At 40.2% G+C, this 8,469-nt stretch overlaps 1 protein-coding gene across 5 annotated transcripts in view; it reads left to right on the forward strand.

The window, feature by feature from the left end:
• The window catches only part of FOXP2 (forkhead box P2), a 417,694-nt gene that overhangs the window by 201,807 nt on the left and 207,418 nt on the right, over positions 1 to 8,469 (forward strand). The gene's annotated exons all lie outside the window — the stretch shown is intronic.

The raw sequence follows: 8,469 nt of genomic DNA on the forward strand, positions 1-8,469 counted from the left end.
CTGGCACTTAAGTGACATCTTTTCATCCAGGGAGGCAAAGCTTTGGATTACTTTCATAGACTTAGAGGCTTCAGTGCCACGTGGTATGTCAGGCACTTAATTGCTGTTTCGCAACTTATCTGTGGGAACTGAGACCGTCTTTCAAAGATGCTCTCAGTTTGTGTTGTACAGTGGAAAGTGATGTAGTACATACCCATTCTACCTGTGAGATCCACACACATGCTTCTGCGTAGCACAGCTGTATGCCCACGTGGAGACACTAATTTTGGTACTAATGCTGAAAAGCCCTGCTGAGTTCCTAAGCTCCATTCTGCAGCTAGCTTGAATGCTGATGGCTTGTGTTATACTGAACAGTGGAGTGTAGTCGTGCATTTAGACTTCCAAGAGAGACACTTTGGATTCTGAGGAGCTTCAGTGTTACAAAAATTTGTCATCTCTTCTGCAAAATAAATATAATTATTTTCTTGATAGAAATATAGATCTGATGAGCAAAAGCAGGGGAAAAAAGCAACAATTTTATTAATAATTCTGGCAAAGCATTGAATGAAGACTCACTCCAAAATAAATTAGAATTCAAAGCTAGTTAGAAGGGCTGCAAGGAAGACTATGGTAGGATATCACCAACTGGTGAATCCCAGATCCTTCTGGTATCTCTGCTTTTAAAGAATTATCCAGGGTACTACTAAACAGCATGTTAGTGAAGGCCAAAGAAGATACTAATTGGTTAGAGTTATCAACACTAACAGCACCAAAAGAGTGATAAAAGCTTTCAGCATACAATAACTACGTGTACGGGGATGAGGAGATCAAAATTCTGTCACCATTAGGTTAATCGTAGGAAGTTTACCTATATTCTCATTTGCTGTAGTTTTTTGGTTTATATTTTAACAATCTAGAAAGATATCTGAGTACTCATAAAGACCACAATAGAGGGAGCAGTAACACAACCAGAAAATTAGAATATTTTTGTCTCAAAGTAAGTTAATACCCTCGAGAGAGGGCAAATTGAAATGCAAGAACCCAGACAAAAGAGACATTGGGGTGAGGAAATGACAGTAAGGAGCATTGCACTAGGTCTTAGGCCACCTTGTTTTTATTCCTGTCTCTGCTGCTGGCTTGCTACATGACCTTGATCCAATCAGTTCCTTATTTTATGCCTCAGTTTTTTCATCTGTTAAAAAATGGGGATAATGATACTGACTTGCTGATGAAAAATGCTTTACAAAATGTGGGTGCTATTATAAGCAGAGTATCAGATCACTAGGTCGGTAGCTAATGGTTCATGAATTTATAACTATAATGTAAAACTGTATAATTTGTAACTGTAATTTACTACAGGTAAAATATTCCATTTAAGTCTAAGCCTTGGTTAACTAAAACAAACAAGAAGGATTTCAGTGAGAAAAAGAGATATTTCTCCTTTTTTCATGCGGTGATTCAGGGACTCAATATATACCTATAGTTTGACTGTTAGTTAGATTTTCAGATAAGGTAGATTTTTTTAAAATCACGTCTAAAGCTGTTTGGAACAGATGCTCCAATGCATTGAGACAGATGCAGCATAAGAATGAGAAGAAGTTACCACAGCAGTGTTACCTTAGTTGCTACCCAAGCTATGAAGCTACCCAAATTAGCTGTCAGATCTATGTGTCCCAGTGCAGGCACAGAACCAACAGAAAGGCAGTTTGAGCATAGTACTACTGCACTAACTTTGTCTTGGCTGATACGTGACACGTGACTTCCTCTGCAGGCGGTGGAGCCATGCAGAAACTCTGACATGTCCCTGATTTGGCAGAGCTGCTGTGCTCACCGGGCAAGTGCGAGAGCTGCTGTGTGCACACACAGGGAACACTTCCATACATGCTCTGACCCCTGCGTGTGATGGCCAGACATGGCTCAGGTAGTCTCTACGATACTCAAAGATGTCCATTAGCCAGGACTGTTAATCAATAAAATCAGCAGCTTCTGGTGGAAATTAAGCAGAAAGGTCCTTGTGGAGGTGATGGGGCCCCCAGCCCCACTTTCAAAGCACGGTTGATTTAGATCAGGATGATCAAAGGTCCCTTCCAACCCTACTGTTCTATGATTCAGTGATTCTATCTATGATTCTATGATCAAGGTCTTCCCTAGTTGATTTGGAATTTCTCTGAGGGTGGAGACCTGTTGCAGTGTTAAACCATTTCACTGTGAATTATTTTTTCCTATCATCTAATCAGAAATGATCATGTTGCAACTTATATGCATTGTTTTTTTTCATGTTGCTGTGTAATCTGGTTCCCACATTTTGTGCCTTATGATTGAGGATCCTTGAACACAGTATAGGGGTCCTTACACAGACTTTTCTTCTGAGGGCTGAACCAACTCAGTACTCTCACACTCCCCCTTTAAATCATGTCCTGGCTCCACTAGCACCTTGATGGTCTTCTGCTGGACTCACTCAATAGCCCAGTAATGCTTTGACATCCCTTCCACGCACCCCAATTTGGGATCATTCATGGACTTTGAACTCGATTCAGTTACCCAGGCTGTTAACAAAGATTCCAAACACTATTGGTTCCAGTGCAGATCCCTGAGAAGCATCACTACTATCTGCCTGGCAGTTGATCTTCATACAGCTCATTTCAACAAACAGAAAGAGGGTCCCAGCTGCTGATGAGCAGAGCAGAGCTCCTGTAGTGAGTCCATGATACTGTTTCTGACCCCAGAGAGAGTGAGCTGTTCTGAATACTGATAATAGATCCCTTCACAGTGTGATACAGTCTTACCTCTAAAAGGATGAAATACAAAAATAGCTAAAAATGTTAGCATGCATAGACCTCAGAGATAGACGAATAGGAAAATAGTATAATATGACATGCAAACAGTTGGAATCAAGGGAAATTTTGTCTGAATGTCAGTTAGGAATGACATGTGACTATACCACAGTGTCTTCTACAAGAAGTAGCTGAGTTTTATCTAATAAAAATCTTATTTTTCTCTCATCTTTCCAAGAAAGTTATAGGCTGAATCTCTAGATATTACTGTGATTCCCAATATTTTTGTTTGTTTTGTGTTTCCGATGTCTCTGGCTATTACGGAAGTTCTTTGCTGTTTTGTTGCATTCTGTTCTTGTGAGCTTCACATCTGAACTTTCAGACAGAATAAACTGGGGCTGAAACACAGTGAAAGGTTAGATCAGAGGAGAACTGCTAAACACAGTTATGTATTTCAATTTAACATATGTGTCATTTTGTTTATGAAATATGTGTTCTCTCTTTTCTATTCTTATCACTGTGTAATTGGAATAGCTTTTTCCAAGATTGTATGTAGTCTCTAAATCATGGGGTTTTTTTCCCCTAATGTGAAAAAGAAAAAAAAGCTATTAACTTGAAAATTGATTTTTTTTTTGTAATGATTGGGCTTGAAACCTCAAAGTTGTCCACATTTCTGGCCTAATCCTGTACGAAATGTCATTAGATAATGGCTCCAGTGAGACTTGGAGCCAGTTTAGCTCCTGAGCATGCAGTTCTGGTGAGACTTGGAATAGAATTCTCTATTTGTGAGTTTAATATTTTTCGTACACTCCAGATACTCTGTACCACTAAATCACTATACAGTAGCAGAATCAACTTCACTAGTTAAAGTTACAAGTCAACTTTTTACTTCTCCCTGCTACTCTATCTGATGACACTCTTTTATCCTAACATTTTCCCTAGGTACTAGCTCTTGTTTTTATTTATTTAAGCTGATGTCCAACTAACACAAAATTAGCTAAAATTCTTTAGAAAGAGAGTGTCTGGCACCACTTTTGCTGCTGTGGAGTGCACCTGTTTCTACTAGGCCAGAATTTGCCCCAAATGTCTCATTTAAAGGGCAACATCAATGATAATTTTGACTACTCTCGTGCCAAATCCTGTCAAAACATTTTTGTTTCTGCACATCATCATTATTCGTTTATGACTGCGTGGCCGTGGGAAAAGCATTTCTTAGTTAATTACAGACACAAAGCCTGCAGAGGGAGCTCAAATCCTTGTTTATGTGGACTCACTAAAAGAGCATTTTACTTCTATAGACAGTGGAGTAACTTGGTATTTAAATATATCAGAAAATTGTTCTTCAGTGTTTAAGGATTTTGTATGTGGAACCTAGCTATCTTGGAGATACAGTGAGAGTAAAAGCCTTTGTGAAGTGACTGGGAAGAGTGAGGATTTCTGGGGCTTGGTAGGTGGCACTGTTTGAAATCTCCAGAGCTGTAACATCCAGACCTCTTAAGCCTTCCTTTTCAGTCCTCGTTCTGGATGGAAAGTAGCTTCAGTAGGTCACTACTCTGTCAGGTCAGAGCCAAAATTGTGCAGAAAGACCAGATCAAACTCCAGGAGTTGAGTTCACATCAGGAATGTGGAACTGGAATAAATGAGGCCAGGAACAGATGAGCTGAGGAAGCTGTTGCAGACCTTTCATCAAGGCAGGCCAGAGAGCACCTTACTTTGAGTGAGAGCAGGCAACAAAACTTCTGGTTGAATGGTATCTTAAAAAAACATTCAATTTGTTCCACTGGGAGAGGTTTTGTCATGAGAGGAGGGAAAATGCCAATGGAAGGAAGCAGTAATATTGCAGTCTACTGTTTGGAAAAGAAAAAGAAATGGCAAATCTAGCGGAGTTAAATTAAAGCAGTGGTGATGTTGAGGACAGCACTGTGCCTTTTAATCCTCTGCTTGGCAGGTTTAGGCAAGGGCTGGGGTTCACCAAGACCATATCCCTGTGCTGCCCTTGGGGGGTCTCCAGTTGCAAAAAGCTCCTGCCTTGCAGTTGCGAAGCATATTGAACTTCTGATTGTTTTTCTTGCAGCTGAAAATGAGAAAGAAATATGTTATTTTCTATCAGACGTTTTTAGCTTTGCAAGAGACAGGAGCATGTATGGAGCCAAGGCCTGGGAACCTGCCAAACTTTAGCTGCTGCGAAGGCAAGAAATATCTGCAAGTTTGTTCTCTTTTGAGAGTCCTTTAGTAGTTAAGGATGAAGGAATGGTATTAGTAGGACTGCTGGGTTTTTCCTTTTTTTTGTGAAAATAGGTTTTCCCTATGATTGCCTTTCGCGCTCATTGGCAGTAGGCTCTGGCATGCTCTCAGAATGGCCTGAAATAAAGATGGGAATTGGTAGCTGGTCACTAGTTGCAAAGGTCTGATAGAGACAAAAGAGATCTGTTAGTTTTTTAGTCTTTCTGGTGAAACTGTAAGTATTGCCAGAGTCAATGAAGCAGATGGTGTATCATTTCATGCTGAGAAGCTAAACTGTGTTTTCATGGGAAGGGTTTCACCAGTCATTCTAGCTTCCTTTATATCATAGAATCACAGAATGGTAGGGTTGGAAGGGACCTTTAGAGATCATCTAGTCCAACCCCCTGCATATATCTTATATATGTGACAGAGAATTTTTCAATTCTATCTTCAGTTCTGGATGGTATAGAATATCTGGCTGCCATTCACTAAAAAAATGTGAATGATATATTTTGATACTGCTTCTTTTTTCTTTCAAGCAGTATTCATGTCTTCTAGAATTGCTGGACTAAATCTTGAAAGTCTCGAGTGTTTAAAAGTTTCTTACTTGGAGAAAAGATGTCAGCATACTAACAAGGTTCTGGTCAATTAAATATCAGTGATGATTATGAACAAGAACAACTAATCAACATATCAATAAGTTGTAAATGGACTAAAACACATTTCTTCTTTGTTATATCTGTAGATCTACAGTTGCCATAGCTTGCTACTGGGAAATACACAACAATCTCTAATATTGGGGGCAGAGGTGGAATCTAGAGCTCCCTCTAACCTGTTCTTGTTTGGTTTTTTGCCAAAATCTCTCAAAAGTTTCATGAACACCCTGGATCAAGAACGTGTTTATAGTTTATTGCAAACAGAGACTTTAAGGAATATATTTGCCCACTTTGCTGTTTTTAATCCAGTATCACATGCCGTAAGTAAAAACTGTTATTAACCAGTTGGTTCCAGACTATCTGTGTGTTCCACTGTGATGGTGTGTTACTGTTTGCAACAAAACGTGGTCTATATTGTATTCATGTGGATAGAGAGGTCTGTATCCACAGCAGTTAAATACAGAATGGTCAAGCAATTAACCATTCTTACTGTTTCGATTATTTTTAAAATAATAATAAATTGATGTAAATATTAAACTCCTAGGAAGTTGTTAAATTTTTCCCCAAAGATGTTTGTAACATAGTTCGTTAACCTTCTGAGGGAGAAAAAGAGGTGTTGACATAATATTAACAAGGACTTTGAGTTTTGAGTGAAACCAACCATAATCATCACCAGAAACCACAGACTTTTTTTAGTCATTCATGAAATGAAAGTTGTTTCGAGTAAGACCCGTGTGCATGAACTTCATGTGTGATGTGGCACCAGCTGCCTGGCTTTTTCTTTGTTGCCTGCTGGGGCCTCCCATCACCCCCACTGTATTTGTGCTAGTTCCCACCCAGGCTTTCTCCTGAAGCTTCCCCTCCCCTCCTCAGGAAGCAGAGCACTACAGCAGACAGGATTGTTCACCCTTGGATCCACTCCAGCCAGACTGACTCCCTTTACCCAGGACAATCCTTCAAGACAAGTCTTGTGCCCTTGCTTGCCCTCACGTGTCCCTGTACCATGCTGAGGGACACACAACTCACAGCATTGTCATCATGCCATAAGACCCCATGCTATTGATCTGTGGCCCAGTCCTTTGGATATTTAGGACACTTTGAACTGGAAACTGAATGAAAAATAATGATTATACTTTGTATCTTGTCATCACCTAGGGTGCAAAGAAGTTGCAAGCTGAGTTGTATAAATTGTGAAGGTGGCAGCTCACCCTTTGAGAGGGTCCCAGCCCTGAGCAGTGCATACGTGCGTCGGTCCTCACCAGTGCTGTTCATTACCTGGTGCTGGTTCTGGAGGTTTGAGCCTAAAATCATGGGATTGTGCATCAGAGGGGATGTGGTGCATCCCATCCCTTCTTGGTCCCTCCTTAGGGTTTTCTTCTTGGCAGTGTATTCCCAAGCATTGTAGGTGTAGGTTCCAGAGTCACCATACACTCTTCCAAGTGTGTTCCTAGACTGCCCTGGTGGGATGGCAGCAGCAGTGAAACCATCTTAAGTACAGAGTCAGCTTGGGTTTCCTCAGTGACTTCTCATTGCGCTAATAAACCCTTGGGAAGTGAAAACCCATGTACAACCAGTGTCAAGTGGTTTGTGTGTTACTACACATCTGCACATTGCAAACAATAGACGTTGTTGTTGGAAAACTGGGAAACTAGAGGCCAAGCAATCGATCCTTCTTCTTCTCTGTGCATGCGTATAATTGCTACCAGTGTTAATTGCTGTCCATTGAGTAAATTGGAGGGGAAAAAAAAAGCTTGCTAAGTGAGCCTAAGTTTAAAGACTAGAAATGTGGAGAGTCTGCTTTAAAGTTGATTATTTTGTCATATTTATCATCCTAGGTATGTTCTCATTATTAAAATACAGTTTTAGTAGAAACAGTACAATTCTGATATCTAACTAGTTAACCTTGATATTGGAAATGTAGAAAGTAACAGTTGGATACCAAGAAATAAGTGACAAAATTTTACTCTGGCTTCTTTTTTTAGGCTTAAATATGGCAGTGTGTATCCTGTGATCACAGATATAGTATAATGTAAATACATACAATTTAAGCCTAGTAATTATTCTCTAAATCCATGATTGTGTCTTCTTCCAATTCTTACTCATTCAAGTAGCCTCTCTGTCCTCTCACACATGTAAAGGTTTTGCAGGGTTAAGCCTGTGATTTCTGGTTACTGGTATTTAAATCAATACTGGGATTCCCTATATATCATTTGCGCATTTTGGCATTTGTATTAATGCTGATACGTACTGTCCACATTTCTTCCTCTTAATTTCTTCTAGCGCTCTGGACTGTTATTAAATCAGTACTTGGGCTTATCAGTGCAGGGCTTGCTTATAGATCATGCGATACTAGAGATAGCATCCAACTGTTGCAAGAGCTGACAGTTGTCCAGAGGATTACAACTGTGATCATATTGAGTTTGGGGGGATCCTGACCTGTTATATGTTCTTTTGCATAATTGTTTCTGGAGGCAAAAGGGCAGGAAGGGTGCAGAATTAGAGCAATGCGTTTGACGAGAACTTGTCATCTGAAAAACAGTTTGCATTGCCTGTCATCTTTTGTTTGGTAGAAAACAGGCTGTGACATAATACCTGTCACTGCCAGCGGGTTTTTCTCTACACCCTGGAGTGAAAAATCCCATGCAGTAGCAGCCTGAGGTCTACACTACCTGTGCAACTGTGCAGGTCCCGGCTGTTCTAGTGGTCTGTATTTGTCCACCTGCCCAAATTAATGACGAAAGGAGAGATGAGGAGATTAAAAAAAAAAAAAAATCCAATGACAGCCTTGATCCTCAGAGAGGAGATCAAGAAATGTCTTCTGAGGTTGCTGGTGGGCC

The sequence above is a fragment of the Colius striatus genome, chromosome 1, assembly GCF_028858725.1.
Source record: "Colius striatus isolate bColStr4 chromosome 1, bColStr4.1.hap1, whole genome shotgun sequence".
Lineage (NCBI taxonomy): Eukaryota > Metazoa > Chordata > Aves > Coliiformes > Coliidae > Colius > Colius striatus.